This window comes from Aptenodytes forsteri, unplaced genomic scaffold, assembly GCF_000699145.1.
Source record: "Aptenodytes forsteri isolate BGI_AS27 unplaced genomic scaffold, ASM69914v1 Scaffold15, whole genome shotgun sequence".
Lineage (NCBI taxonomy): Eukaryota > Metazoa > Chordata > Aves > Sphenisciformes > Spheniscidae > Aptenodytes > Aptenodytes forsteri.
In genome coordinates this window covers 22,070,400-22,078,341 of record NW_008795129.1, presented here as the reverse complement: position 1 = coordinate 22,078,341, position 7,942 = coordinate 22,070,400, and positions in this window count along the sequence as shown.

Sequence of the window (7,942 nt, the reverse complement as noted above, 5' to 3'; positions counted from 1 at the left end):
GAGACAGGGTTAAACAGTGTGTTATTTCTTATCTGTAAATAATGTTTTTCCTGTTGAGCACAATTACAAATGTAGCTCCTTTGCTTTTAGCTCAATTTTTCACCGCTTGCTTTCACCCATACTCCCTCTTGGTTGCATGCTGGAGATCACAGTAGTTTCTGTTTAAAATGTTTCAGCTTCTCTGTTTTCCAGAATTTAATTGGGAGCCTGTTGCTACATGCTGAGCAGGGTGGGACCGCCGATTCCTTTTTTTTTTCCCCCTCAGAAAGTAGATTGCTGAATGTAAGGCTTCAGGGAATAAAATTTACAGGAGAGAAATTGCCTTGTATGTTTTTACCGTAGAGCTACCTCGCTGGCCAACACAGCATTTCACCCTTTGCATGCCGTGAAAAGCTCTTATGAGTGCTAAAGTTTTCTGTAACTGAGTGTTCAACGTTTTTGCAGTTCCTGACTCCTTACTACACTTTTCTTATCCTCTGTGGTGAAAATGAAACTCGTTGTTTTCAGATTCATTGCTGAATTGCTCTTATTTGCCTGTAATGAGGCTGAATACGCGAGTAAAAATTGGAGCCTTGTTTAAAAAGCTTGTTTTGGGAGATTTATCATCTGTCACTGATCATCATTATGGCCCTTTTCAAAGGACATGCAATATTTTGGGACCCATCCAGCCCAGGGAGACAGGGAGAGGAGGTGGCTTGTAAGAGGCCATCTCTTGCGAGCCCCCCATGGGGTACGCCCATAGGACAGGGTCCTGTGAGTCCCCAGCCAGGAGCCAGGACTGCCCGTCTGTGCCCAGGGTGAGGACCGCTGTGCGGGACAGGGGACAGCACAGAAGGCCACCCCCGTCCTCCCGCACATGCCGCTTCCTTGCAGGAAGCATCGTGGGGGATCTGCTGGGATGTTTTGCTTTTTTTTGCCTGTGTTTATGCTCTTAGGACCTGATCTTCCCAAACAGCCGAGGGCCGGGGCCAGGAAGCACTACTTCTTGTTGTGCACAGCCAGCTGGAAGGCAGTTCCGAGCAAGGTCCCCGAGCGCTCGGTGCTCACTCAACACTTCACAGCTGAGGGGAAAGCATGCGCTGCAAGGTGGGATAAGCAGTGTGCCGGCTTCACTGGCATCTGGTCAAATCGATGCTGGCTGGGATGTGTGATCTGGGACACAGCCATCACCTTTCCACAGCAGGGCGCGACGGAAAGCGCCGTGCGGTTTTCTCAGTCTCCAAGCTTTTGTGCAGCTTGCTCTCAGTCTTTGCACTCATGATTATTTCAGACTGAACGAGCAACAGCTCTAAGACTTTATAAACCTTGTTTATAACAGTCCTCTTGCCCAAAACGCTCATGTTACCTGCTCATCAAATGCAAGGTGGTCAGATAATCAAGTCCTGTTGGCTCTACAAGGCTCTCCTTGGCAAATTAAAGAAGCACTACCTCTAGCTAACATTAGCAACCAGCAAAAGCATTTCTGCACATCCACACAGACCTGCTGTATTCCTCCCACTAGAGGACGGTAGCTGGTGTATGCAGCCATCAGTAGCATTTTAGAACAGAAGCAAGAATAAAACAGCCCTACCCTTCCTGTAGAAACATGTTCCTTTCTAGTGGTTTTCACATAATGAATCCCAGTGAATATTTAACTAAGTCTCCCCTGTAATCAAGTTTCTGGCCTCCTTACTTGTATCCACAATGTAAAACATTTCCTGATCCATGGCATTCAGCAGCCCTGGGAGTCTCTGGCAGTATCTGTTTCTTTGCTCAGTTGACATCAGAAGAAATGCACAATTGTTATTGGGTTTTTCTCATCCAGCAATCACCGATACAACCTTTGTTATCCTTTAAGAGATGGAAAGGATCTTTAGGACCTCAACTTGGCCATCTAAATCAAAAGCAGCCCTGAAATGTTGCTGTATATTCATACATATATGAATATTCATTGCTATGTGTATGAATATTCAGTAATGCAAGTCTAGATTTCATGCAAACTGAGCTTCCCTGCAACCCTTCCTTTAAAACACAAAATTATGAAAGAGAAAAGTGTGTTTCTGGGTCTGTGTGAACAGGGAAAGAGGATGGTTTGGGTCTGTATGGTGACTTGGGGAACCTTTCTACGATAAAACCTAAGACTTATCAAGCATTGGAACAGGCTGCCCAGGGAAGTGGTTGAGTCACCATCCCTGGAGGTATTTAAAAGACGTGTAGATGTGGCACTTAGGGACATGGTTTAGTGGTGGACTTGGCAGTGTTAGGTTTATGGTTGGATTTGATGATCTTAAAGGTCTTTTCCAACCTAAATGATTCTATGATTCTATGACTTTTGTTTAAGGAACTCCACATGCCTGTATCAAATAGCAAATCCCTATTTGTGTTTGGGCTTTACCTGCCTGACCATTGCCTTTTTATCCCATTTTTGAACTGCAGCTTGTGAACGTAGTTACAGAGTTAACAAACAAAGGCTGTTAAACCTCCATGCACCTCTGTTTACGTGAAGGCTTTCTTGGGCAGGTCACTGGCTTCTCTCCAAGGCAATCCAGTTCTCAAGTGAAATTGTGGGTACCTTAATCACCTGGCAAAGTGGAGGAGGAGGTCATCTTACAGTGGGGACTGGAGCTGATAAAAGACATGGCTTTCACTGAGAGAGAGACACAGGAAGAAGCAAATTCCTGTGAAAACTATGGTAGGAGATAGAGGAGTAAAATTACGTGCAAAGGACAGGGAGAGAAGAGAGATTATGAACTGCTTAGGGAATGCTGACTTAAAGATGTTTGAGGGATGAGAAGAATGAGGCAGGGAGACAGTCAGAGGCATTTAGTGCTTCATTACCCAGGGTTGTGGAAAGTAAAAAATGACATTTATTTCATTTTTTTTTAACTGCTACAGAGTGACTGTGCCTGTTTGTGTCTGCAGCTGGGCCTCTGAAAGAGTGAACTGGAAACACGGAGCTTGGCACTGCAGCGAAGGGTGTGGGAAGCAGAAAGGGTGTGCAGGGATTCGGTGGTGTGGGATGGCTGGGTCACAGGACCCTGCTCAGAAAGAACAGAATGCCTACACTGTGGATCCCTGCCGTATAGTTTTCTGCCCTTCCCAGGGTTTAAACTGTAACACGAACCCTGGGTAAGCCTGACTTCACACCTACTCTGAGGTTGTGCCTGAAAGTCACAGCACGCTTGCTGAACCCTGTGGTGTCACCAGAGAAGAATCTGATCTGATGTAACGTTGCATGGGAAGCTGCCACAACCACCAGTTGGTCTAGTTAGACACCAGAGCTTCAGTAAAAGAAACCAGCATGTATTGATCAACTGGAAACAGAAATAAGAAGTGCACGGGCCAACAAGCCAAATATATCCAAGATCCGTAACAGAAAGACAAACTGTCTTTGCAGCCTTTGTCTTCTCATTTTTGTAAGTCTGGCTCTGTCTTGCTGTGCCCTGCTCGGTGCTGAAAAGGGGTTTATTCACATGCTTTCTCTGAGGCCAGCTTTAGGGGAGCTCACTGTTAAAAGATATTCTCCGATGGATGCTGCTTTCCACTCTTTGAGAAAAGATACTATTCCCCAAGAGCCAGAGGTGCTCCACCAGGACAGTGTGTGACAAATTCTTTATGAGAGAATACATAATAAATTGAGGATTTTCTTTTATTTTGATTATTTAGTATTCAATATTTGCATTATGGAAGTGCCTGGAGGTTCCAGCTGAGATCAGTGTCCTATTGTTCTAAGCCATGCATAAAAACATGGTCAGAGATGAGGAGCTTACCATCTAAATAGATGAAATGGATAAAGGGTGGGAGACAGGAAGCGTCTATTATTCTCATTTCATAGCTGGAGAGCTTGGACACAGACAAATTAAGTGCCTTTCCCAGCGCTGCGTAGGAAAGCCAATGTAGAAGGGCAGAAAGCATCAGATGTCCAGTATCCCAGTGTAATACCCTGCTCATAACATGCCACATTTCCTGTTTAAATATATCTTGCAACAGTGTAGTAAGAACAACAAATATTCTTTGAATCTTTTCTGTAAGATGTACAAAATGAGAGGAGTACCAGAAAGGTTACATGGCTACAAGGCTTAACAGTCTGGAGGGAGTGTTGATACTCAAAATGCCATTACAAGACACTGACCCGATGGTAGTGAAAATAATTTTCTTTTTTCCAACTGCTTGGCCTTACTGCCTGAAGAAATATCTCTTAGAAGATTCTGCTGTATATAATGCAGAGAGAGATCAAAAACTGATAGGCAAAAGGAATTAATTTGCCACATTCTGTAGCTTAGCCAACATGAGGTTTTTTTGTTGATAAACACCCAGTAAAACTATCCCCTTATGGGCTGGGAACTGCAGCCCTCGCCCCCCGCCTTCCCGTATACACACTTTGCTGCAAAACAACTTGGTAGCCCATCTGCTGCACACTTTTATGGATAATTATTAGATCTACTGGCATTAAAAAGAAATTCCCTTCCCGTATACACACTTTGCTGCAAAACAACTTGGTAGCCCATCTGCTGCACACTTTTATGGATAATTATTCGATCTACTGGCATTAAAATAAAGAAATTCTTATCTCAATTTTTCAGTTCAGCAGCATCTTGAAGTAATACATCGTGAGGACTAGTGATGGAAGTCTCTCAGTAGCAGTTTTTATCTTAGAAAGGGTTCGCATTTATATGAATATGACTAGACTTTCCCCTAAGACATTGACAAATATATGGAGCAACTCTGCCTACCTTTGAAAATAAAAAGATTTTCAGAAGTGGGTTCCTATGATTTGCTTCTTTGGCACCCTAAAAAAAAGTTCAAAGCTGCCAGGAAAGGGAGCCATAAATACTTTGGAAACCAGGTAAACATTTCAGCTGCCAGAGTTTGGGTTTAGGCACTTAGCTTTAGAAGAACTTTAAAAAAAAAATAAATCTTCGACAAGTATTTAACTGTATCCAGCATAGTCAAGCAAAAATTTTGGACAAGACAGCTTGAATAACAAGGAAGAAATGTTGTTTCCCGTTGTCTTCCATGGAGAAGCTAAACCCTCAGTGATGTGTGTGGCTGAATTAGGACCTAAAGGATCTCTCCCCATAGTTCTCTAAAACTTTAACGTGTGGGTTTTCTTTTTTTAAAAAATTTATTTAATTTTCTGTATTATATTCCTATTTTCATCAGATAGATAGAAATGTGACACGTTAGCAGGTCCAGCACCTGGAGAATAGACCAGTACTGGAGAATTTGCTTCCCTCAGGTACCTGTGGCCTCCCTTGCCATCTGTCTGCAATGTGGCAGGAGCTGGGGCTTGTTCCTCGCTGGGTTCCCATGGAGGAGCTGGTTTCCGTGGAGCCCTGATACACTAATATCTCCAGCACTTAAAAGAAATGTCAGAGACTCTGTAAGGATTCTGCGGAATGCTCAGAAGCTCTGCGTTATGTTTTTTTCTAAGGTGACTTTTCCCACATTACTCAAAGGCATCGGTTGCCTAGCTCACCTCATCTCTCTGTAGACACAAGCTTTTTGTCTTCTGCTTAACCTTCTACCTTCATCCCTAAAAGCCCTTGAGTTGGGCTCTTGTGGATCCAGCTCAGGAGCAGCCTGAAGTCAGGTGCATCTTCACCTTACCCTGCCAGGTAAAAGAGATGCCAGGTGGAAATTAATTCATCTCCTCACCTCTGCCTGCTCTGCTGCGGAGATTTGGCTGAGCCCAGCTGTGCCCTCCCTGCAGCTGGAGCCCCTCGCTTGTACCATGCCCCTGTTGAACATTAACTGTATCCCTGCCTGCGTGTGGAGGGGGGACCAGGGTCCAGCTGACAGCAGTGACAAAGAGCTGGCAGGGCTGAAAGATTCAATTTAACTTTCTTTCTCCTCCCCCGCTTCCATAAGCGAGGGGGGACAGCACTGTTCCTGCTTTTGAAACTTGCGGTGCAAAGGAGCATTGGTGTCCTCATTTTCCTTCCTCCCTATTGATGTATCATTGCCAGGATGAAAAAGGACGTCTCAAGAGCTTTTGAAAAAATGGGTGACTACTCAAGACATTTTATAAAGGAGGAAGAATGGGAAAGAAAATAGGACTCGGTAGGGGGTAGAAGGAGCCTGAATGTGTGCCTTGTCTGTCTATTCTTTCACTTGAAACCTGGAGCTGTTGTTCCTATTTCAGTTCAAACTGTCACCTTTAGTTCATGATGGCTTTACTGCCCTTGCTCCTGAACCTCAACAGATTGGGGCTTATTTACCTATTCACACTCTGCTGTGGAACCTCATTAATAGGCTTATTAGCCACACCATTCACGTGCAGGAGGGCTCACAGAAAAGATCCCAGCCACTTTGAGAGGAGGAGGAAAAAACTGTAAAGAGATTATGCTCTCATTCAGCAGCCTAACTGCTATGAAAGGCTCCCTGGGCCCACTGAGATCTCTTGAAGCCTAAATATGATGACAGAATTGATCCCCCCCCCCTTTTAATTCCAAACATGCTTCTGCTTTTCTCAGATTGAGGAGTTGGGCTGTTGTGGGCCACTTTAGGAGAATGTGGCTCATTTAAGAGAAAAGGCTGCTCTTGATAGACTGCTATCTTTTCATCCCAAAAAAGAATAAATTCTGACAAGTGCTTCCAGACATTGGAAATAGGTGTTCTGATTTGTCATTTTTAGTGGAATGCTTCCTTTTCTTTCAGAGTATGCAACGATATCGATGAATGGGGAAAGGTATTGCAGCTTCCTGTGTCGGACAATAATTTATGTGAGAATGCATTAACAATGTTTTCAATGGGCGCTGGACATGCCTGGAGCTGGGAAAATTGGTTCTTGACTGTGACATCTCAGCTTCTCAATTAGAACATTCAGATGTCTGTTGCTTTAGGAACAAAAAAAAAATTAAACCTGTGTTTCTAATCAATTACAAATTTGCCTGCCGTCCCTCATAAAGCCTGCATTAGTGCTGGTGATGGTGGGAAAGTCCTTTCTGGGAGGTTAAGTACATATTCTACAGAAAACTTGTTTTCAAGTTTTCAGTGTCTGGAAGTATGCAAATAGAGAGTTACCGTGGCTGTGCGGCCACAGTCCTTGAAAATCCCCTTGATCAATATTGCACACAACATATAAACGTACAGTAGGGCAACGCTTAAATAAAGTAACATTAAATTGATCAGCACTGATTTAATTTGAGGCAACCAGCACTTATTGATTTTGTTGTCAAGCTGATTCTACAAAGCAAGCATTACACGGACTCTGTATTAGCAACCTTTTAGTTAATGGTAGCTAAAGCAAATGTTTTATTAAGCAAGTATCAAGCTAAGTTATACTGAATTTTGAATACCAATATTATGCAGTTTTAAATCTGTGTGTGCAGGCAAATGATGTTTGCATAACTATTTGACAGCTTTCCCTGTTTGGGCACCACACAGACAATTATTAAAGGTGCACTGTCAGACAAATTCACAAGGCTGTTGAAATCACGCTTTGCACTGAAAGGCTCCCAAACTGAGGGTGATTTTTTGAGTGGGTGTTATCCAATCATCCTCTCTAGCTGGAACAGGCCACAGGCCAGCCGTGGTTTCTGAGCCAAAAAAACTTCTGGAGAGGTTTTCGGGGAAAGTTGTTGGGCTGGTACCATTTTTGCGTGAGGATTTAGATGCTGCCCTGCATCACCCCGCTGTGTGCAGGGAACCGCCTGGGCCCAGGGAGGCACCAAGACGGGTTGGCAGCGCCACAGGCCAGACCCAAACCAAGCCCCCCCGGTGGGACGTGCCGCGCTCCCCATCTTTCCTTTCCAACCCGCTGGAAAACTTTTAGTGGAGCAATCCAAGCGGAGCTGTGCGGGATTCCTCCCCCTCCAGCCCTGTGACGGCTGTGGGATGCGCTTCCCCGCTCCCCTGGGGACGCGGCGGCCGGAGCAGGGGCACTCCTGCTCCCCTCTTGCCCGCTCTGTAACGCTGCTTCTTAGCGGCCACATCCCCGCTTCGGTTCTGCTGAACCACG